The sequence below is a fragment of the Ailuropoda melanoleuca genome, chromosome 5 (genome assembly GCF_002007445.2).
Source record: "Ailuropoda melanoleuca isolate Jingjing chromosome 5, ASM200744v2, whole genome shotgun sequence".
Lineage (NCBI taxonomy): Eukaryota > Metazoa > Chordata > Mammalia > Carnivora > Ursidae > Ailuropoda > Ailuropoda melanoleuca.
Window position 1 is genome coordinate 126,965,300 of NC_048222.1, and position 8,409 is coordinate 126,973,708.

General features: G+C 41.5%; 1 pseudogene; it reads left to right on the forward strand.

Moving 5' to 3' along the window:
• The first annotated feature begins 6,089 nt into the window (after positions 1-6,089).
• Positions 6,090-7,770, forward strand: LOC100484904 (annotated as a pseudogene).
• The last annotated feature ends 639 nt before the right edge of the window (positions 7,771-8,409 follow it).

Here is an 8,409-nt window from a genome sequence, read left to right on the forward strand (position 1 = left end):
AAAGCAACCCAATTTAAAAGCTCTAAGAAAGCCCTACTGTTTTTCTAATGGGAGTTAGAACAATAGGATTGGAATCTATTTAGTTTATATATTAGTAATTAGGAGTTACACATTTAATCTAGACATTTTTCTTTTCATACCATTTATTTAGTTTAATACTCTTTGTCTTATCTTTTGATATTTTGTTGTTAGAGGGCTGTGTTTAGTGAACGTTACAAAAACATACTCCTGGGGCTGGGACTGAGATGCCTACAGAAAGGGATATATGTATATATATCCCCCCCCCCAAAAGGGTCATCTTTGTGTAATTCATCCACACGACAAGAGCACTTTCTGTAATTCATTGAAAAGCCCTGCATGTGCTAGCAGCGCCCCTAGTTACGTCATGTGACTATTCTCCTTAAGAGTCCAGCTATATATAAGGATATGTGATTTACGGGAGCGGACGGGGCGTGGAAGCCGAGAATTACATGGCAATTTCGGTTTGTCTTGCTAAGTGTCTGTGAACTCGCTACCTCCTGCACCTCTTCAAATCCTCCCCGCTCCACCTCCCGGCAGCCCCGCTGCGGCAAGCAGGCCCGCGCAAAGTTCAATAAGCTCTGAACCTGCCCTTGCGGGCGCAGCCTCCAAAAAGCACCGCAGACCTCCTGCTTTCTGTTCTGAGCGTTTTGAGCACTTTGGCCTGGAATAAGTCATCACCCGTGGACTCACAACCCCAGCGTGGGGGAACTCACGCACACGTAGACCACCGCTTGCCGATGGAAAGAGGAGTTGATGGGCAGATCTTTATTTCCGAGATGTGTTTCCTAAGTCTCTGTAGAAGGTCCTGTGACACTGGGCACCAGTTGTTACGGCAGTGGCCAACTCATTATATCCCTTTATTGGCTGCCTTTTCTTTCTAGATTCACTCCCTCCCCTACCGGTCCCTTGATCCTGCTCCCCAGTATCACTTCCCAAAACATCACTGCCTGAAAGCCTTTGTTTCAGGCTTTGCTTCTGGTAGAACTTAAGCCAACACTCAGTCCTTCTATGATCACAAATCCTTGATGGGACATCAAAGAGGACGCTTGATAGAAAGTGCCAATATATACATACACAGGGCAATATAAGTGTGCATGTGTCTGTGTGATATCCCAACTTTAAAAGAAATTCTAAATACTTTTATCAAATGGTCACTATTTATTCTCTTACACACTACATACTTTGGAATAGGAAGCTGGACTCATGTCCTCTTGCTTCTCATAGTCAAGACCATGCCTTACTCTGCTCTCCTATTGTAAAAATCGCTCCCACACGGGGCCCACGGCATTCAGCTCTCCTACTCTCACACCTGCTCCCTACTATCATATACCACATTGCCATAACACACCTTATTTCAAAGTTCTGAGACCTAGCATGTCTCTTAGTCTTTGTCTTTCTTTAAATACCTGATTTCAGGCAGGCGTATTTATGAATTAAAATGTTACAGTGTTAAAAAAATAATATAGAACATTATAGTGTTTGTTATCGTAATACAAAGGTGATATATTCTTATTAAACACAATTTAAAGATTATAGGTAGGAAAACTGACAGTAAATGCAAAACTTAACAATAAATGCAAGCCTACAATGCAACCAATGCTTTCTTTCTGGTAATTAAACTTCTTAATTTTTATGCACATATCTTTCTTCCTATGGCAGGAACACATTGGAAATGCTGTTTTATCATTGTTTTTAAACAACTGAAGATGTCATTAACTTTCTGAGACTATAACTATCTTTCTATAATATTTTCTGACTGTATGGTTCCTCTTTATCATTCAACACAGTTTCTTTGGAGTTACTTGTTTATCAAACTCTAAGTATTACAGATAGAATAACTCAGTCTCTGTCTCTCTGGGCTTTATAATGTAATGGAAAAAAACAAATATAAACAAAGGATTATGTATGCTGAGTACTAAGAAGCACACATTGCAAAGAGTGTATAAAATATAACCTATTCCAAGGTCAGGAAAGAGAAGTCTAGTGTTAGAAACGTAGTTCCTTTAATCAAATGCTTGAACGTTCACATTACTTCCAATGTTTCGTTTATTATTAAAAACTACTCTAGTGTGCATCTTTCTAGCTGTATCTTTGCATAATGTCATGATGACTGACTTAAAATAAATTATTAGAAGACAAATTGAAGGGTCAAAATGCATGTGCCATTTTAAGGATTCTCATTTGTTTTCATACACCCTCTAGAAAGGTTATGCCAAGTAATAGCAGATACTAGACGACCAGCGGTGCTGGGCTTGAGGATGTTTTCCTTCACCCTCTTAATAACAGGTGTATTCTCAGTCTCTCTCTCTCTTCCCCCTCTCTCTTCCCCATAAACAGATGCCAGTTTCTTCCTAAGAAGTTACATTTAAAACACAAAAGAAACAGGTTTTTAAAAATTATTTTATTTATTTTAGAGAGAGAGAGATTGAGAGTGTGGTTGGGGGAGGGGCAGAAGGAGAGGGAGAGAGAATCCCAAGCAGACTCGTGCTGAGCACGAAGCCCATCGAGGGGCTCGGTCTAAGGGACCTGAGACCTTGACCTGAGCCGAGATCAAGAGCCTGATGCTTAACTGACTGAGCCACCCAGGTACCCCAAGGGAAACAGTTTTAAATCAATTTGTCCAGGGTTATTAAATTTGCTTAAAATAAGAATCATCTAGGGGGCTTATAAAAATCTGAATTCCTGGTGCTCCAAAAAAGCCTTTAAGGAAACTTATTTTTTTAAAGTGCCAAGTTATTCTTTTTATAAGGCAGAAAAGGAAAAAGCCGACATCATCCATGGAAATATCTGTTAAAATGCTTAAAGAACAGCAAAGCATGGCTTGTGGACTCCATTGCTATCAGACAACCCAAGAATAATATTTATGTGCCGTCTTAAGGTCATCAGTGAAGCAAGTTTACTGTTCTGTAAGAAATGTAAGGTTTCTTGGGTCTAATACTTAAAGACTGCAAAACTAGTGCTTCAAGGACCTGCTTTGCCTAAACTTGGAGAGTGACCCTTGTTAGAAAGCTCAAGAAAAAGCAGGTCAAACTGGTATCAGTATTTCCTTGATTTATTTCACTTTCTTTGACACAAATTAATGAGTGACATAGCACCAAATTTAAATCAGTGAAGCAATTAATGGAGGTTTTTTCCTCAGTATATGCATATTTGAGCAGGAAGTAGCTGTGCTCTGCAAGGTAATATGTATTCAACATTTATGAAGCACGTAGCATTTCTCCAATGTACCAGATCGCATGCATGAAATCGAAAATAAAGAGGTGAGTTTATAGTTCTGTGCAACAGAAAGCTCTACTCTCTAATCTGGTAGCAGATTTATTTTAAAAAATTATAAGACGATAATACGCTGTAGTGGAAATAAATGCAAAGTACTATGGGATTATCAAGTTTACTTCAAAGACAGGGCTGCACTTAGATTGCTTAAGATAAAAAGAAGCTGAGTTTAATTCAAAAATCGACATGCACATTTTTAGAATTTGCAAATTCATTAAGTCTATTGGCATATTCAAGTAGCATTTCTTTCTTTCTTTCTTTCTTTCTTTTTTTTAAGATTTTATTTATTTATTTGACAGAGAGAGAGAAAGACAGCCAGCCAGAGAGGGAACACAGGCAGGGGGAGTGGGAGAGGAAGAAGCAGGCTCCCAGCAGAGGAGCCTGACGTGGGGCTCGATCCCAGAACGCCAGGATCACATTCTGAGCCTAAGGCAGACACTTGATGACTGTGCCACCCAGGCGCCCCACTGAGTAACATTTCTTAAGAAAAATATAAAATCACCAAGCCAAGATTAATATTTCTCTCATGCAGACAAATGGCGCTCCATTACAGAGACAGTATCTCTTAGCGGCACTTTGTTCTGACCAAGCAGCAAGCATTAAATTACTTATTTAGCAAACTTTGTTGGCAGTGCAAAGGAGAGGGCACCAGAATTAAAATATAATGCGGACAATATATTATTTAATGCTTGTAGATAAATGTCAGTATGCTCACTGCTATTTTAAAATGTGTGTGTAATTAAGTATCTTTAATGCAGTTAGACATGATCTTCTGTCCTCAGAGCAGAACATTCTTTAGTCGGTAAACCTCTTGTGCAGCAACACTACCTAAATCAGTTCATTAACCTAATCAGACACTTGCAGTCCATCTGTGTGAATTATACTTGCACTTGGCAGATAATATATTTTGCACTTGTCCACTGTATTAATCCAGAATATGGAAGAAAATGTTATATAAAACATGTTGTCCTTTCTTCCACATAAGAAATCCACAAAATCAACCGTCTGTCTACAGAATGCCTATGCGTATTGGCTTCGCGCTCCCAGTGAGAGAATTGCATTTGTAGTAGTAAGTCTTTAGTTAAAACACGATCCGCTACATTCGTGCTAAGTTTTCAAATTTTTTCACATCATGGTCATAGGTGCCTAAAAAGCCAATTTTTGTCTTTCTTTTAAAATTATTCAACACCGTTCCAAGTAGCTCTTATCAGTCACGACTTCAGGAAACCTTCAGAAAAACATTCCAAGAACTAATTCAGAAAAGCAGCATGTTGTAGTATGTTTCAAAGAGAAATTTATGAAGAAACAAGAACACTTTAGAATGGGTGAGATTTCTTCTGTTTGTGCAACTCCCAGTGAGTTGGCTAATCTTGTTTTAACAGAGACCAATAATGGCACTTTCACGGCCTCCTCTCCTAAACGAGGCCAGGTCTATACCACCATCCAAACTAAATGGTTTTGTAAATAGACAATGCATTGGAAATAATATGACAGATCCAAGCCAGAGGATTTGGGGGCTCCATGTAAATATTTGAGTACCAGAATATTCCAAATGAAGCAAATGCTTGGGCAGCCCTCCACTTTGCTGGAACTAAATCTGGCAAAGGCTGCCTTTGTACTGGCAAATAGCATGCAGTGAAAAGGGACTACTCCCTCGAATACTTGTACAGAAGCATATCGCCGCTAGGAATACATGACCAAACACAGATTTGTGAAAATGTGTATATCACTATAACTACACAAAAGTTTTTATAAACGTTTTGAATTGAAAGCCACTGGAAACCCACCAGAATTCCTAGCTGATAGGAAGGTTTAGAGGAGAAAGAGGTGGGGCAGGAAGAGATGGTGGGAACTTTGGGACATGGGGAGATAGTTAATAAACATTTTCATGGGCCTGTTGCCAAAGAATTTGGGAATTACTACTGCACTAACAAAACCTTTTGGAAAGTTTTTACATAAAATTCATATTTATTTCTGAATTCTGTGGTTGAGCTGGCAGGAAAAGATTCAACTAAGAAATGGATTTACCAAACATTCATTTTATTTATAAAAGACTAAAGCAGGAATGTGCTTTAAAGTTATGGATTTAGAAATCTTCATAATATGTAATCTAATCAATGAAATTGAAGCAAATAATGAAACCTTTCCATTAATAGTTTTACCTAATCGGGAATATTAACCTTATATTTCAAATAATTAAAGGACTCCGTGTATGCCTGGAATGTGCATTCCATATTTTTGAAGGTCGTATCATCTATCCAATGCTAAATCCAGACACTGTCTTAACATCGCAGTTGACTAATTCAGGAGCAGCTACGTTTTCCCCTGCAGATTACCAGAACTATTAACATAAGATGAAAACCCAAATGGATGGAGACCGTGCTTCATGACCCCTAAGATGATTCTCAAAAGACTGGGAGTTTCTTTATGAGATCAAAAGTCTCACCTTGAAAACAAAATTCTCCTTTGGTTTTACTGTCCACCCCTCTGACCCTCACTGAATTGCTTTCTTCTTTGACCACACGTCCCAGGAAACCGCTATATTCCCCTACGTGGTGTCTCGCCTAACTAAGCCATCGTCCTTCCGTAGGACTTCCTCTCCCACCTTTAAACCATATCCCCTGTGATTCGACTCACTTTTATCTGTACTAAACATGGGATGATTTGGCCTTTTCTGCCATCTATAATTGTATGATCTAGTTTACTAGACATCAAAAGGAAAGATAAGGAAGGGATATAGAATTATGATAAAGAATAAGCTAAATGCGTAGGAAACTACTAATGCTACAGGGGTTCACAGAAGAGATTATATCCAATTCACTCAGAACTGGGTTAAGAAGGCACTTTGTGGATGAAAAGAGACTTGAGACTCCTTTCTGCCCAAGGACGCTGCCGAGTAAGCATCGTTAAAGTCTCCCCTCCCACCGCCGTCACGTCCAGGTCAGAGTCTCCCAGAGAGCCCGGACAGCTGCGGACGCTCTTCACCGGAGGCTCGAGCTTTGTAACAACCGATGAGAGTGTGAGGAGCCATTCTGAGCAATGAGGAACGCTTATGGACCGTCTGCTCATGAGAGATCCAAGCACCACACGCTCCAGAAGCTTTGGGTTTGTCACGTAGGCCACTGTGGAGGAGGCAGATGCAGCCACGAATGCAAAGCCACGCAAGGTGGATGGAAGAGTTGTGGAACCAAAGAGGGCTGCTCGAGAGAAGACTCTCAAAGACCTGGTGCCCACTTAACTGCGAGAAAGGTTTTTGTTGGGCATTAAAGAAGACACTGAAGGACACCATCTAAGAGATTATTTTGAACAGTATGGGAAAATTGAAGTGATTGAGATCACGACTGACTGAGGCAGTGACAGAAAGAGGGGCTTTGCTTTTGTAACATTGGATGACCATGACTCTGTGGACAAGACTGTCATTCAAAAATACCACACCGTCAGTGGCCACAACTGTGAAGTGAGGAAAGCCTGTCTAAGCAAGAGATGGCTAGTGCTTCCTCCAGGCAAAGAGGCCAAAGTGGTTCTGGAAACTTTGGTGGTGGTTGTGGAGGTAGTTTTGGTGGGAATGACAGCTTTGTTCATGGAGGGAACTTCAGTGGGCGAGGTGGCTTTTGCGGCCGTGGAGGTGGTGGTGGATACGGTGGCAGTGGGGGTGGCTAGGGCGGATTCGGTAATGATGTCCTAGGAAGCAACTTTGGAGGTGGCGGCAGCTATAATGCTCGTGGCAATTACAACAATCAATCCTCAAATTTTGGACCCATGAAAGGAGGAAATTTTGGAGGCAGAACACTGGCCCCTATGGTGGTGGAGGCCAGTACTTTGCCAAACCACGAAACCAAGGTGGCTGTGGTGGTTCCAGCAGCAGCAATAGCTACGGCAGTGGCAGGAGGTTTTCATGACTGCCAGGAAACAAAGCTGAGCAGGAGACGAGAGCCGGAGAAGTGTCAGGGAAGCTACAGGTTACAACAGATTTGTGACCTCAGCCAAGCACAGCAGTGGCAGCGCCTTGCTGCTACAAAGAAGACATGTCCTAGACAGTGCTCCTGTGTATGGGCAAAAACCTCGAAGACTGTATTTGTGACTAATTGTATAACAGGTTATTTTGGTTTCTGTTCTGTGGCAAGTGTAAAGCCTTCCAACAATGGGTTTTAATGTAGATTTTTTTTTTTGCAACCATGCTGTTGATTGCTAAATGTAATAGTCTGATCATGACACTGAATAAATATGTCTTAAAAAAAAGAGGGGGGACTTGAACTGGCCTTAAGTATGGATAGATTCCCCCAAATTAAAGAGAGAATAGTTTAAAGCACAAAAAGTAGCACGTCACTCTCTAGTTGCAAATCCTTCCCATAAACCTCAGGATCGCATGCAAATGTGACAACAGGATGTGAGGTCCTGCGTCATCTAGGCTCTGGCTGCCTCTCTGTCCCTTCGCTTGAAGTCTGTGCTGTTGTGATGCGGAGCCTGTCTTAAAACTTTCCCTTTGTCCAACATTTTTATTTCTTGGAACTTAGGAGCAAAGATTTGAGTTAATTGTACTTCTCAGTTCATGCCACATTATCATCAAGGGTCCAAACAAAGTTCCTCCCTTTTTTTTTTTTTTTAAGATTTTATTTATTTGGAGAGAGACAGCGAGAGAGAGACACAGAGAGAGAGACAGCGAGAGAGAACACCAGCAGGGGGAGCAGCAGAGGGAGAAGTAGGCTTCCCGCTGAGCAGGGAGCTGACTCAGGGCTCCATCCCAGGACCCTGGGATCACAACCCAAGCTGAAGGCAGACGCTTAACGACTGAGCCACCCAGGCGCCCCAAAAATAAAATAACTTTTTAAAGATTTTATTTATTTATTTGACAAAGAGAGAGGCAGCGAGAGAGGGAACACAAGCAGGGGAAGTAGGAGAGGGAGAAGCAGGCTTCCCACTGAGTGGGGAGCCCGATGCGGTGCTTGACCCCAGAACGCCGGGATCATGACCTGAGCTGAAGGCAGACACTTAATGACTGAGCCACCCAGGCGCCCCCAAAGTTCCTCTCTTACTGGAGGTACTTCTTCGTTAACTGTTAGCTCCTCAGTCGCTCGTGTCTCTGCCTCCACCACCTGCAACGATGGCAGTTCTTCA